Raw genomic sequence first — 14,324 nt, 5'->3', positions numbered from 1 at the left:
AAAACAACAAAATGCTTAAATAGGGATACGGGTTGACCCATTGTAACAATGAGATGCACAAGACCTATGTTGAAAAATGAATTTTACAATTTAGGTAGGGGAAGGAGAGAGGAGGAGTGGAGTGTACTTGTGGAGGTGGGAGAGAAGGGATGGTGGGGGGAAAATAAAGGAGGAGGTAACAATGCTTGTTAGGAAATGTACTCATTACCTTGCTCATGTAAATGTAACCCCTCTGTGCAGTATTTTTAAAATAAAAAATGTATAAAAATGTTCTGAGATTGAAGTGTTTATTTCCCTTATTTTATCCATATAATCTCGTTAACAAATAAATTAATGCAAAACACTGACACGAGGGTATTTTGAATAAATGTGTGTGTGTGTGTGTGTGCACTCATGTACACAAGGGTGTTGGAGTGCTCAGAATTTGAACTCAGGGCTTTAAGGTCTTGCTAGACCTTTCCTCTCTAGATTGGTGAGCTACTATATGAGCGACATCTCCACTCCTGGCTCTTTGCTAGTTCATTAAATTTTTTTAAAAAATAATCTCAAAAATATTTTTGCCCTGATTGGCTTCCAACTGTTATCCACAGATCTCAGCCTCCTGAGTAGATATCTCAAGTAATCAAGATTACAGGTGTAACCAACCAGCACAAGGTTTTCAGAATAATTTTAAAAGTAGAAGAAAATTTACTTCATGGGGGCCTGTTTTTATCATCTCCTACTTTTAAAGCACTTTGCTTTAAAAGTAAAGGTGAATTTATTAAATTAAATGTGAATTTATTTCTCTTTTGGATTCTTAAAAGAGAGAAAGTGATGATATTTAAAAGTTTTGGTACTTTTTTAAAAGAAAAATGGAACTGTAGGACAGAAGAAATTTGGCTGTCTTTGAAACTCAATGTATAAGCTCAATTCTGTGCATGATAATGCAATGTCACCAACACAGTCTGTGTTGAAGACAAATTGTGACAGAAAACAATCATCATCGGCAATAATTGCTATGCTATTATTTCTTGAGCAATATTAATATTGAATTTAGAGTGTAAGAGAATGGTGAGATTTTATCTACTTTTTCTGTATTGCTGAAAGACTTTTGGAAACTTTGACTCATTTTCTTCCTCACTGTGTGTATTTGGGCCATGCATTTAGTGCCTTAATTACAATTGTTCCCAACACTTAAATGGTAATAATATTAGTATTATAGCAAATGTTATCTTAAGAATTAAGAGAAATAAAACTTGTGAAAAACTTAACATAAACTTCTATGAATGAGCTTTGAGTTTAGCCAACAGTTTTTTAAATACTAAATAAAATGTATTACAGAAACCATTACATGTAGTGAGCAACCAGAAGTAATGTTATCTATTGACCATGCTCTGCTTCCAAGGAAGCCAGGAGGATAACTTCTCATGCTGTAAATTAAGCTGGTTATCTTATGTCTTGATAGTGTAAAAATATCAGGGACATTATAAAGAAGGAATGCTGTAGACAGATGTGAAGTCCATATAAAAATGTACAAAACTGATAAAACGTAAGAGTATCTGAGCAGTATATTTCGTTTTATATAATTTAAGGTGCATCACAAAGATAGGGAAAACCTAGAAGAATGAATTCTCTTTTTGAAATTCTATCATAGATCCTTAGCAGGATGAACTCTTTCCTCATTCTTGTAGAGGCATCTTCAGATGAGAGTAACACTTGTTTTGTTTGTTTCCTTCCATTTATTCTTCGGTTTGAAATCTGAACTACATGAGACTGAAAGAAACCAAAATTAGACATGCAGGATTTGGAAAAAGCAATCAACATAAAATAAATAAAGTATATAAAGCTTTGTAAAAGGTCTAACCAAATTAAGTAGTATAGTCTCAAGCATAAACAGAAATTGATTTAAGCAATATCATTTTATTGAAAAGTGAAAAATGTTAGGAGTTGATTAATTTTTCCTTTCTACTATATTGAATTAAGTATTCATTTTGTATAGAGATATTAAAGATGAGATTAACAAGAAACTTGATTTAATATGGACGAAAGTTCTGAATAGACCTGCTTTCCAAAAAACCCTGAAAATCACCAGTGGGTTTACAAATTTGTGTTTAATACCACTTCTACGCTGGCTTAATGCTTTCTGAACAGAAGTCATTAGAGAAATGCAACTCAAAAATACTATGATACTACTTCATAACTATTATAACTCTTATCAACAAAATCAAAGGAGCCAGGTGTGGTGGTAAAGGCTTGTAATTCCAAGCATTTAGGGGGTTGGAGTAAGAGGATTTGATTCTAAGGCCAGTCTGGGGTACTGCACATAGTAAAAACCTGCCCTTGAAAATACCCAGAAGGTAATAATGTTGTGAGAGTGTGGAGGAAAGGAAATTTTGTACTCTCTTGGTCAAAATACAGGTTAATATTCTCATTGTAGAAAGTAGTATGCAGTTTTCTTTCTTTCTTTCTTTTTGGGGGGTGGTTCGGTTGTGGGGCCTGAACTCTGGGCCTGGGCGCTGTCCCTCAGTTCTTCAGCTCAAGGCTAGCGCTCTACCACTTGAGCCACAGCGCCACTTCTGGCTTTTTTCTTTTTGCTTATGTGGTGCTGAGGAATCGAACTCAGAGCCTCATGCATGCAAGGCAAGCGCTCTACCACTGAGCCACCTTCCCAGCCCCAAGTATGCAGTTTTCTAAAGAAATGCAAAGATGAAATATCATTTGAACCACTAATCATGTGATTATTTCTCTCTGGGTAGCTTGAGTTTTGTGTTTTACAGATACACTTCAGGATTTCTTTTTCATGAATCAAACATGGGAAAGAACTAAATGCAACCTCCCTTAATTCAAAAAAGAATAGAAGCTATATTTATTTGTATTACTGTACATGAAGAAATCCTGGAGATTTCTCGTTAATTCAGAGGGCCCTATGCAAAAATATAGGACAAGAGGAAAGTAAAATTGTTTTGAAAGTATAATAGGTTATCATTGATGAAAAGGTGTAGTGGTCATTTTTCCTTTTTTTTTTTTTTTTTGTGCCAGTTGATCAGGGCAGGAGCAAGGCTGTACCCTGTAGCCCTTTCAATATCACCACGTGAACCTCCATTTATGTAGTCCCTGTGGGTGTGGGGCCTCTTCAGGTCACCCGTTGAGAAGTGGAGCCCCCTCCCTTGTGGTGGATGTGCAGTGAAGGGATGTGTGTGTGCATGGTCCCTACCATTGCCAGATGAGCCCTGCCCACCCTGCCCACCTCCCTTCCCAGTCTCACTTGTTCCATTTCACCCAGGATCTAGCAGCCATGGGGCTGGAGTTGAGTCCACTGCTTCCCTCTCCTCTGCCATGTGTGCTGGTACTGGTCTTCGGTGGTCCTGGGTGCAAGTGCCATCCCAGTGAGACTCTGTTGTGGGGTCACTGCCTGCCCCCATGGGTGTGGGGTGGAGGACACCATGCTTGTACACTGCACAGTCCACAGGAGAAGGAAGGCTTGGTGGACAATTCACCCCCTTGAGGCCAGGCAGCCCAGCCTTGGTTCAGACTTTAGGGCAGAATGGGGACTAGAGTTGTGTGCTGGCCATTCTGCCAGCGGGCTCGTGACAGCTGTGGCAGCTGAGCACCCTGGAGCCCCTTCAGCATCCCCACGGACCTCCATTTTCTGGTCCCTGTGATCTCGGGTAAGGTGCCATCCCTGCATATGCCCATCAGTGCCAGAGGAGCCTGGACTTGCATGCACCAGCTGCAGCACTGGGGGACCAAAGCCCCTTTGGCTTTGCTGTATAGCCTCCTCCATTGTCCTTCTGGTCCACATGGGCCCAGCTCTGGATGCCATTCCGGGGATGCTCCCTTTGGCAGCAATGGGCTCATCCTCTACCCTCATTGGTATCCAAAGCAGGAATGGGTCTGGCCTTGGCAATGCAGGCCACACACATGGAAGGCAGGACTTGGGGTCTTCCCTACCTTACCTCCTGGCTTTGGCACCTGAGGCTGGGTTGCTTAGTCTGGTCACTGATGGAGCCTTGTTGGATGCAGCCCACCACAACAAATACTGCACCTGCTGCAACAGCAGTGAGGTTTTCCAGACCCCCTCAGGGTCACCACAGGGACCTCTGATGAGTCTACATGGGCTGGGTGTGGGTGTCATCCCAGGACTCCCATTAGGAAGTGCCACTCTCCTTTGTAGTACTGGAAGTAAGAGATGCCACATATAATTTCTGCTTTCTAACGTTTTCCTTCACTAAGATAAACAGAACAGGAAGATATAAATAAGTTTTATAAAAAGGAAACATATAACCTATATCACTTCTACCTGTTAAACCATTGTAATATTTTTTATCCAGTAGGAATTCTTTCTGTACTTACTTATTTTACTTTTGAATGTAACGAATGTAATATTTTTGTGTGTATTTTACTATCCTAGTATAATTTCATTTGCACTACTTACATACATTTTTTTTCAAATTCTGTGATTTTAGAATGTGTTTTTTGGAGAAGAGTTTTGTTGTACTTTCATTTCAGTTTGCCATTATGGGCTTATAAATACATAAAATAAAATACATTCTTGCTAGTATCAAGTTCAATGATTTTGTAGACTCAAGGATATAGCATTATATATCATACAGTAATATGTATCAATTTGTTTATAACTGCTCCATAAAATAATTAGTAATTCAGGCAGCAGCCACTTCATCTAGCCCCTCTGATGAAGTAGGATCCTAGTGGCAGCCTACCCAACACGGGTGCTTCTGGGCACCTCACCTGAGACTGTGGGAGAATATCAGGGTGTACCTGCTGTTGGACTAGGGAAGCTGCTGCGTGAATGACACTGACTCACATCTAACACCCACAAGCCCCATGGGCCTGGACCCTAAGGATCAGCCCCTGAGAGCACACACACATGGGGGGGGGCTCCCACCTAGGAAGGAGTGCAGACAAAACAGAAGCCTCTCTGGGGATCAGCTTGTACAGTATCCTCCATGGAGTAGGAGACGATTGTTCTCAGCTGTGGGGAGAAGACAAGAAATACAGGCCCAGGTGGGGTGATGCCAACTTTTGTACTCAGGCCGGCAGGGAAACTTTCCTCCAGACACTCTCCTGCAGGCTCAGGATGCCCCTCCATGCTCCTTGTCCATGGAGTATCAGCCAGAGACACTCATGTCCGGTACTCCTGGCTGCTCTTTTGGGGTTTGTTAATTTACACAGAGAGCCCCAGCCTCAGACAGCAGAGTTATATTCTGGGTTTCGTAAAACTTTCTGCATCTGAGCATTTCCCAGTGTTTGGTTTTTGTATTTTTTCTTATAAATGCTTTGTGAAATTTGTGTTTTAGGTGTTGAGGTGCAGGAGGAAGAGCCAGATTATAAACATAGTTTCCTACAAGCCTTTCATCTAAAAAGGAAAATAGATTCTTTCTAAAAATGCCTATCAGGAAATGAATTTGAGAGAGGGAAAAAGGCAGTTTTCTCATGAGATCAAAATGTGTTAGTTTTATATGCATGTTTTATGCGTTCAAAATACAACTAAGTAATTCACTATCTAGGAACAATTGTCCAGACCTAAGAGTTAGGTGTCTTGGGAGCTAGAGGCAGAGTTTTTGTGAGGTTTATCCAAAGGGAGGGAAGAAAGTTAAAATCCATAGATTACTTTGTAGAATGAAAGTGGTAATACAAAATGAGAATCACAAAAATCCTCTCTGCTATTCGGGGTCTTTTATTCTTCCATATGAATTTTTGGATTGCTTCTTCTATTTCATTGAAAGTGAGATTGGGATATTGATAGGTATCACATTGAATCTGGAAATAGCCTTTGTCAGTATTGCCATTTTCATGATGTTAATCTTCCCAATCTAGGAGCGTGGGAGGTTTCCCACTTCCTTTGTTCTGCTTTCATTTTCTTTTTCAGGTTTTTAAAGTTTCCATCATAGAGGTCCTTCACCTCTTAAGTTAACTCCTTGCTATTGTATTTTTTTGTGAATATTAAAAAGGTATTGCTTTCCTATTTTCAGCCTCACTCTTATCGTTAATGGAATACAGGAAAGCCATTGATTTCCGAGGGTTAATTTTATATTCTGTTAGTTTGCCAAAGTTTCTGATCAGCTCAAGTAACTTGGGAGTGGAGTCCATGAGGTTCTTTAAATACAAGATCATGTCATCTGCAAAGAGGGATAGTTTTACTTCATCTTTCCCTATTTGGATCCCCTTTAAGTTTGTATCTTGTCTTATTGCCCCAACTAGCATTCTAATACTAATTGGAAGAGCGGGGACAGCTTAGGCATCCTTATCTCATTCCTGAATTTATTTTATTTATTTATTTCATGCCCTAGTCGTGGGGCATGAACTCTGGGCCTGGGCACTGTCCCGCCGCTCTTCAGCTCAAGGCTAGCACTCTACTACTTGAGCCACAGAGCCACTTCCGGCTTTTATTCTTTTTGCTTATGTGGTTCTGAGGAATGGAACCCAGGGCCTCATGCATGCAAGGCAAGCACTCTACCACTGAGCCACATTCCCAGCCCTTCATTCCTGAATTTATAAGAAATGATTTTAACTTTTTGCCATTAACTATAATGCTGGCTGTAGGTTTGTCAATCAGCAGAAAGAACAGTGCTGAAGCAATATCAGTTCCAAATGTCAAACTCTACTAAAAAGTCACAGTAATAAGAACAGCTTGATAATGGCACAACAACAAACCTGAGGACCAATGGAAAAGGACTGAAGACTCAGAAATGAATCCACTGACCTATAGCCACCTAATCTTTGAAAAGGGAGCTAAAAAAGAGTGGAAAAAAGATAGCCTTTTCTGTAAATGGTGTTGGCAAAATTGGTTAAATACCTGGTTAAACTAAAACTAGATCTGTATATATTGCCCTGCACCAGAATCAACCCCAAATGGACAGAAGACCTCAAAATAAAAGCAGACACGGTGAAAACATTACATGAAGGAATAGGAGAAACTCTAGGGCTCTTTAGCACACGCTGAAATTTTCTTAATAGAGAACAAGAAACAAAACAAATAAAAGAAAGGTTGGGCAAATGGGATTGCTTGAAACCGCAGAGCTTCTGCAAGGCAAAGGTCAAAGCTAACAAGAACTGTAGACAGCCCACGTACTGGGAGAAGAACTTCATGAGTCATAAAATGGACAAGGTCTTATATCTAAAATATACTTAGGACTCAAAAAATTAAATTCCCCAACAACAAATCATCAAAGAAACAACTGCCGGATAACTCAGTGGGCTAAAGACTTAAAGAGAGATTTTTCTGAAGAGGAAATGAAAATGCCCATTAGACACATGAAGAAATGCTCAACTTTTCTAGCCATAAAAGAAATGCAAATCAGACAGCATTGAGATCGCACATCATTCCAATTAGAATGTCTATAAGAAAGAAATGTAATAATTACAGATGCTGGCGGGAACCCTACTGCATTGTTAGTGGGAGTGTAAACTTGTTCAACGACTTTGGAAAGCAGTATGGAAATTATTCAAAAGACTCCACTTAGAGCTTCCTATGACCCAGCAATCCCACTTTTGGGCATTTACCCAAATGATCACAAACAAGGTCATACCAAAGCTACCAGCACAACCATGTTTGTTGCGGCATTACTCACTATAGTTATGATATGGAACCAAACCCGATTCCCCTCAGTAGATGAATGGATCTAGAAAATGTGACACACACACACACACACACATACACACACACACACACACACACAAAATGGAATTCTACGCCTCCATTATAAGGAATGACAATGCCCCATTTGTTAGGAAATGGAAAGGTTTGTTAAAAATTATATTAAGTGAAGTAAGCCAGGCCCAGAGAAACATAGGTCCCATGCTTTCCCTTATTTGCAAGGACTAGTACATGTCTAGGACAAGCAGAAAAGATCAAAAGTTATGTTATTATGACCACATAAGATGAAGTCAAGTGAAATATACCCCAAGTCAGTCTTGGTTTTGTTTTTAATATACTTATAATGCAGTATGTGATTCTTTTGTAGGTTCATCCCCCCACGGTATAATCCCTGTTTTCACTGTATTTGATTCCAATGTTCTGCATCTTGTATATTCACTTTTGTGATTTGGGGAGTGGAAAGGATATAGCAAAATGCTTAAATGGGGCTGCAGGTTGACCCATTGTGATGAAGAGATGTACAGGACACTATGTAGAAAATGAATTTACAATGTCAGGCAGGGATTGAGGAGGGAGGAGAGGTGGGGAGGGAAGGGATGGTAGGGGGAAAACCAAGGAGGAGGTAACAATGCTCGATAGGAAATGTACACATTACCCTACTCATGTAATTGAACCCCTTCTGTACAGTATTTTTACAATAAAATATATTAAAAAAATCTCTGCCCGTTGTAGATTTCCAGTGCTGCCCTCGGCATTGAATTTTTTGCCTTTCCTGGCTGTGGTTAGGTCCACCTGCCCAGTGGATCAGTAGTCTTCAAGGCATCTTGGTCCTGAAATGGGACTTGGATTATCCAGTGGTGGTTGGAACCGTGCCAAGGACAGTGCAAAGTCCACTTCCAGGGCTTGGCTTCTTCATTCCCCATGCAACTAGGATTGCAAGCAGGATTTCTCTGAATTTGACTCCAGAAAACAATCACTGAACCAAAAGGCAAGGCCGCCAAACACCTATCCTCTTCCCCCCATTCCCTGTTTTGTCCCTCCTTGGGAAAGTACAAAATAATTTCGCAGGTTTTGGCAAAGACACAAATTGCCCACCACCTCCCCTGGTAAACTAGGTTTCAAGTCACTAAGTCATGTAAACGGATAATGCCGCACTCATTATTCTGGATAACCTCTTTGGGTTGTTTGATGCTTTAATTTTTGTTGTTGTTGTTGTTGGTAGGGGGCCTGAACTTTGGGTCTGGGCACTGTCCCTGAGCTCTTCAGCTCAAGGCTATATCACTTGAGCCACAACACCACTTCCAGTTTTTTCTGCTTATGTGGTGCAGAGGAATTGAAACCAGGACCTCATTCATGAAAGACAAGCACTCTACCACTGAGTCTTCTTCCCATCCCTAATGCTTTAATTTTTTTAAATTTCTTTTTGTCAGTCTTGGGGCTTGAACTCAGGTTTTAACGTATCCCTGAGTTCTTCAGCTCAAGAGAAGCCCTCTTCCACTTGAGCCACAGTGCCACTTCCTGTTTGGAGATAAGTGTCTCACAGACTTTCCTGCCAGGGTTTGCTTTGAACCATGAATTTTTAAATTATATTTCTTCCAGGTGTTTATTGGAACATTACAGTTTTTCTGGAATTTAAAGTTTTCTGTAAACATTTGTCTTCAAGTAATTCAACAGCATTAAATATTACATTTACAAGCTATCCTGTAGCACATCCATTTTGAAATTATTATGTTAAGATGAAGTTCTTATTCTTTGTAGAAAAAAACCATTAAACTCCAAATGAGAACATGCTAATTTCAGCTGCATTGGGTCTCCTTCCTCTTTTTTTTTCTCTCCAGTATCTTTTCTTGTTTTGGAACAAGTGTCATGGACTGTCCAACCATTCAAAAGGAAGCTTATTCCATTAATTTAATAGAAAAGAATCCAATCTTCCTGCATCTCAGGGCAACTTTAGGTATAATGTTAATCTGATAATTCACATCATTTAATTTTCAGTCATTTTGATAATTTTTTTGTTAAACCATTCATTAAACGGCTACCAAAAAGCAAGAATAAAAATAATGTTCTGCTTTCTAAGAAGGTTTAAAAAGCTAGTAATTCAACAAAACACATTCTATTCTTCCAAGATTCCATGGTGAAAAATTTCTCTTTCATCATAGCCCTTACCACTGACCCCTTCCCATCAAACTTGCAGCTTTCTTCAGTTTTTTTGTTCCAGCTTTCATTTTGGTACTAGCATCAGTAATCTCCTTGTAGTATTTGACAATGAAATTCCATTTGTTGTTAGAGAGCTCAATTCATATTGCCAAAGGCAGCCTCATGAGCATAACATTGAACATAAAATATTGAATATCATTAACGTGATCATATGCAACTATTTCATAAATTAATATAAGTACCACACAAAGGTGCATTTTCATATAATTTTTAAAATGCAAAGTAGTTACATGTCTATGTCAAAAAATAATTCAGATCACTAGTAGAAGGGACTAAGCTAAATCTATTGCATCATCCCCAATATCTTTGTAAAACTTTTTCTCATTAACTGTCACCTTAGGGCTTTCTTTTCCTAGCAACAAGTTGTCAGTTGATATCCTTGGATATTAGTCACCTCTGAGTAACCTCATTTCTTTCCACTGCAAGTAAGTCCCTTGTGTTAAATACCTGAGGAATAATGTCCCAATGTGCCTGCAAGAGGAGTACCCAAGTCGACTGTCTGTGCCCACTCTTCCCTTGTTTTGTTTGGGAATGTGGTATCAGAGACAAGGGTGTCAGGGGTCAAGTGGCTGGAACCATGGTGTTATGAATTATGGGTAGCAGAAAAGAGTAGCAGAGACTAGGATACCAGAGAAAGGGTAATTGTGACTGTAATAACTGAGTTGAAGTGGCAGGAAATTGGGTAGCAGCAACAGCTTTGCAAGGGTTGGCGTAGCTAATACAGGCAGCCAGAAGAGTTTAGCAGGGACAAGAAAGCATAGACAAAGTGAAAGAGTAAAAGTTGTGAGGGATTGTGGGGCACAATCAGGGTAAAAAGGTCATGAGTGTGCAAACTGGGTAGCTAGTACTATGGTAGAAGCATTTGGCATGGTGGACTGATGTGGTGCAGAGCTCTTGGTTTGCCTCTCCATTTTTAGCTCTTAGATCTTTAGGGAAACTACCTCTAGCAGCTCAGCTCATTATCAGCTTTTTTTGTTGTTGTTGTTGTTGGTCATGGGCTTGAACTCTGGGTCTGAGTGCTGTCCCTCACCTCTTCAGCTCAATGCGAGTGCTTTACCACTAGAGCTACAGTGCCACTTCCGGTTTTCTGGTGGTTTATTGAAGATAAGAGTTTCACAGACTTTCCTGCCCAGGCTGGCTTTGAACCTCGATCCTCAGATCTCAGCCTCCTGAGTAGCTAGGATTACAGGTGTGAGGCACCGGCACCCAGTGAGAAGTGAATGTTTCTACTGTATCATTGCTAAATATTTTTGGATAGATACCTAATCCTATTTTCATTGGGTTTTGTGGCATTGTGTTTTTGCTTTAATGAGGGACCTCCATACAGATTTTCAGAGCAATTACAAGAGTTTGAAGAGATCCTATAATATGTGGGTATTAGATCAAAATTTAAATATATCAATGAACACATACAGGACTATTATATATAGTTTATAATTTGAAGAAATTTTAAGAAGGCAACAGTTGGGGGAAAAGAAAATTTTAGAAGCTTAATAACAAACATACAGACATGGAAAAATACAAAAACAGGTGCAATAATTAGTGCTAATAGTAACAAAACATTTTCCTCAAGTTTTAAAAATGAAACTATTAAAATAATACTTAACATAAAATAAATATGCCTTGGAAGAAAATGTACCATAGACATAGTTTTCCCCATAATTTGTTTTACTTTTATAACAAATGGATTAAAAGAAAATGTAATTACATGTCTGAAGATGATAACACTTTCAAGTGTCATTGATAGAATCCAGCAAAGGAAAGTAACAGAAAAGTAGAGAGTAAGAACAACCTGGCTATGGATGAAGACACTGAGAACTTTGTGAATGTGCTCCATTTTCCTCATCAAAATAGAGCTAGGACAGTACCTTTTGACAGAACACTTGTAATGTAGTCAGAGCACTGGAGTTACTAATTAGGTAGTAATTTATTACTTTTATTCCCTAATCTTATGATGTGGTTCCCAAATGATGTGAGTGATCCTAGAATTTCTGAGCCCTTTTTCTACCCAAAGTTTCTAATTCCTCCCCGTGCCAATGATTCTTCTGCTTTTCTCATTTCTCCTTGTTTCTGAACTCAACTCCTATGACCATTTTGTTCATGAGAAAGAGCTGGAGAAATATGAGGATGGCCTGGAGTCTGAGCTAACATCCACTCCAGCTTGAAGGATCTGGTGAAGGACCTACACTTGGGCCTTATAATCAGATATTAATTGAACTCTTTGGATATGGAGAAACTCACAGCCCCCTCTCCCCGCTCCCGCCCCCCCCCCCCCCGGCAGAATCTGTAATTCCTTGGCTTTCTCTGAAGAGATTTGGTACTAGTGCACAATTCAGAGAATGAGCTTTGCCACCACCCACCACAGCCTTGTCAGGAGGAATAGGTTCAAAACTAAAAGTGACCTCAGTTCCCACAGGGCCAGTCAGAAGCCAAGAGATCACACTTTTCTCCTCATTAGGGATCTTCTGGTAGGAATAGAGTCTGGGCAAAGTCTAAGATGGAGATTAAGTGAGACTGGACCTATGGAGGACACAAAACAATGACCCTCTCTTTGACTACAAGTGAGTTGTGTAGTGAGACATGACAACTTCCTTCATATATGAAAATTCACTAGGTGTTATCTCACCGCCTCTTTGCAGGAGGTCAGTTTCCCCAAAGGAGAAGTTGTTAAATGTTGTGACTGCCAGTTTGCTCTCTAGGCTCTTGTCTCTCCCACCCCTTCCCATGCCAGGAATGCATTGCTTCTTTCAGGCACTCAACTACTTGTCCTGACTCCTAGGCAGGAATACTGTAGGTAATTATTTGGCTAACCTCTTGTATTTGAGGTAGAATAAGCCTAGGCTCTGCTTATGCCAAGAGGTAGGTGCAAGAAGCTGAGTATAAGCTCATATTTGTACAGAAAAACAATCATATTGAAAAAATTAAATGAAATTTATAGTTGAGTGATTTAGGGTTTATACCCACTAAATTTAGTTAATTATTAGTAACACACCTAGAACCATGGATAAGGAAGAGAACAGTCAAGTAGATTCAAAATAAGATGGAAAAGACACACCATAGCCATAACAGGAGATGAGAGTGTGAAGGAACTATTGGCATAGTTCCGTTTACTATCTTAGGAGTGACCTTGGATAGGAGGCTTTTAGAATAATATCTAAAAGAGAGGTACTTGCTGGGCCCTGGTGGCCTACATCTGTAATCCAAGCTACCCAGGATGGTGGGATCTGAGTATTATGATTCAAAGCATGCCCAGGAAGAAAAATCCAGAAGTAGTACTGTGGCTCAAGTGGTAGATCACTAGCCTGGAGCTCAGGGACACTGCCTAGTCCCTGAGTTCAAGCTTCAGCATCAGCAAAACAACAACAACAAAACAATAATGATAAAAGAAATAAAAGAAGGACTTAACGATATGCTATGGAATGATGATCCTGTGTAAGTGTTTAGGGAACATAAAAGGAGACAAAATTTGGAGCAAAATGATACCTACTAATCAAGGATGCAAAGCAAATGCTAAATTCCTCTTCTCAAAAACTACCAAACTTGGGCTGGGAAGGTGGCTCAGTGGTTAGAGTGCTTGCCTTACATGCATGAGGCCCTGGGTTAGGTTCCCCAGCCAGAAGTGGTGCTATGGCCCCAAAGAAACATAGGTCCCATGGTTTCCCTTATTTGCAATATCTAGTATATGTATGAGTCAAGCAGAAAAGGTCAGATAAGGTGATGTTAGGAAAATGAACCCTAAGATATGCATTTAAATGTTTTTTTTTCTTTCATGCATTTGTTTCTAATGCATTTATAAGATTATTTCTTTTTGCTTTGTATGTCCCTCCCCCACAGTATAACCCCAGTTTTCACTGTATTTGATGTCGGTATAATTTGTGGAGGGGAAGGGGAAAAACTAGTCGTTTAAATAAGGATACAGGTGGACCCGTTGCAACAATGAGAAGTACAAGTTGTCATGTCAAAAATGAACTTTACAACTTTGGTGGGGGTGGGGATTGAGTGGGGGGGGGGGTGGAGGGTGGCTGGGAAGGAATGGGAAGGGTAAACAAAGGAGGAGGCTACAATGATTGATAAGAAATGTACTCATTATCTTGCCCATGTAATTGTAACTCCTCTGTACAGTATTTTCACAATAAAAAATATTTAAAAAAAAAAAAAGAAGTGGTGCTATGGCTTGAGTGGTTGACCACTAGCCCTGAGGTGAAGAGGTGAGGGACAGCACCCAGGCCCAGAGTTAGGCCCCATTACCACCCCCGCAAAAAAAAACCCAAACAAATTTCCAAACATCTTTTCTCATAATTGAGGAGAGGCTTCTTTTACAGGAATTCTCCTTATCTAGCTCAAGGTCCTCAGAACTTCAGTATACTTTTCCTATTGAGATGTAATGCACCTAAATCTGCTGAACTTAATCATGGCTAGGAAAGTATGGACATTGATACGTTTATTGTATTTTTCCTTACAAATATATACTACTGTCAGGTATTATATATAGCATATATTATAATATGCA

The sequence above is a fragment of the Dipodomys spectabilis genome, unplaced genomic scaffold, assembly GCF_019054845.1.
Source record: "Dipodomys spectabilis isolate Male_0828 unplaced genomic scaffold, ASM1905484v1 ptg000010l, whole genome shotgun sequence".
Lineage (NCBI taxonomy): Eukaryota > Metazoa > Chordata > Mammalia > Rodentia > Heteromyidae > Dipodomys > Dipodomys spectabilis.
Note: the sequence above shows the minus strand (reverse complement) of the source record.